The 1,828-nt window shown below is 40.0% G+C and overlaps 1 protein-coding gene across 1 annotated transcript in view; it reads right to left on the reverse strand.

Moving 5' to 3' along the window:
• Nucleotides 1-321: 321 nt before the first annotated feature.
• LOC149324876 (atlastin-3-like) overlaps nucleotides 322-1,828 on the reverse strand; it is a 53,111-nt gene continuing 51,604 nt past the window's right edge. Inside the window, exon 10 of the mRNA XM_089565224.1 lies at nucleotides 322-771. The gene's annotated coding sequence lies outside the window, so the exon portion shown is untranslated. The remainder of the gene's footprint in view (nucleotides 772-1,828) is intronic.

A 1,828-nucleotide genomic window follows, 5' to 3' on the forward strand; every position in this document is an offset into this window, starting at 1 on the left:
CGTTAATGTCTAACCAAAATGCCAAAGCGTCTACCTGGTCTAATAGCTGTAGCTTCAAATGCAGCACTCATATTTATTTCCAGAGAAAGCGTGAAGTCGCCTTTTTGTACCCTCTGCTTCTACGTAGGAAATGACGACTATTGCTATTGCTTCAGCTCTTTGTGGAAAAAAAAACAAAATTTTATACCGAACAATTTTAATCGTTGAATAATAGCAGGAAGAGAAGATACCACAATCAAATGAAATGGAATTTATTGATTACACATAAAGGATAACATACACAGTAACGTAGAGAGTACTGTCATATAGTCATTGGGCTGCGCCGGTACTCCAAGCGGCTAACAAGCATAAAAGTACATTGAAAACACGACGCTCACTAATTCTACATGGAATATTGCATACTTGATTCATAAAAATTTCATATAGTCATTGGACTGCGCCGGTACTCCAAGCGGCTAACAAGCATAAAAATACATTGGAATCACAACGCTGACTAATTCTACATGGAATATTGCATACTTGATTCATAAAAATTAAACGAACTAATGCAAAAAAAGAACAAAGGGTATAAAAAGTGTTACATTCAAAAATAAAAATTTTTAGTAATCTTCGAAGCCATATAGCAAGGCTGACTAATCCTGCGGTAGCCATGATGGGAGGAGGCTGTCTTCATTCTTCAAAGTACGGGTCAGCAGGCCGGCGTAGCAGTAGCTTTTTAAAGGTGGGTGAGGCCGGTGTCCTGTAGCAAAAGTCAGCAGGGATTTGCCGGCGCTGAAAGAGACCATACCACAGGAACACCTTATGAACCTCTCGCCACAAGACAGTCACTCCATTTCGCGAGCCTTCTGAGTGTTTGGTGATTCCCGTCTAGAAGCCAAATCATATATTCTGAAAAATAAACTACGTTACACCTTTTCTTGACATTAGAGCCATTTTATAGACCTCCAAAAGGTTGAGTAAAGTAATCAAGTTGCCTTCGACAGCGCATAGCCAAAAACTGGATTTATGAAAATAGATGAAGTATGCGTCTAAAAAGTCGTCGATTTATATGTGTGAACTTCCTTTCTTTCCAGCAGAGCACGCTTAAAAATAATATCCTGAAAGACAGCCACTTATGAATGCAATAAGGTCAAGTAAAACTCTAGTTTGGGCGAGTTGGTTCATGTTGAAAGAAAAACTGGTAATGGAGTTTTTCTTTCAACATGAATGCATTAAGTCCAAGATGGCAAGTTACGTCAGAGGCACGGAGCAGATTTTGCTAGCCCAAGGAAGTCTGTCAGTTGACTACTCTACTTCAAGAGTCTCACTGCGCCACTTTTCCACACCAACGTCCTTTTTCCGCATAAGTGTCCAAGAGGTGTTATAGAGCGTCTGCGAATCAAGGCAAATTTTGAGAGAAAATCACATTCCTTATTTTCAATAAAGGAAAACAAAGTGGTACCGAAACAGGTCAGAGCTTTATGCATACGAGAACCGCTTGTGCTCCTTAATATCTTGCAAAAACCAAATAATTTAATCAAACAGCGCAAAAGACAAGGACACAAGGATTCCTGTTTGAAGGAATCATGGTCAACCAACCAGCCCGCACGTCTACTCTTGTAAACCAAATAATTTATTCTTGTATTCTCTTTCAGCAGTGCGATTACCGACTGCAAGCATGTTACTCACGGTGCAGCCAGCGTTTCGCCGTAAAAGCATTAAAATCCACCATGCACTATTGCACAGCAATTTCTGATATCGCTGTTACAAACTAAAGCTCTGACATCAGGTATGACGGTAAATACGTCAACTCCCGTTTAAGAGTCAAAGGTAGCGCTTACAAAAAGTG

The sequence above is a fragment of the Amblyomma mixtum genome, unplaced genomic scaffold, assembly GCF_055824585.1.
Source record: "Amblyomma mixtum isolate Tamu unplaced genomic scaffold, ASM5582458v1 scaffold_13, whole genome shotgun sequence".
In the NCBI taxonomy this organism is placed as follows: domain Eukaryota; kingdom Metazoa; phylum Arthropoda; class Arachnida; order Ixodida; family Ixodidae; genus Amblyomma; species Amblyomma mixtum.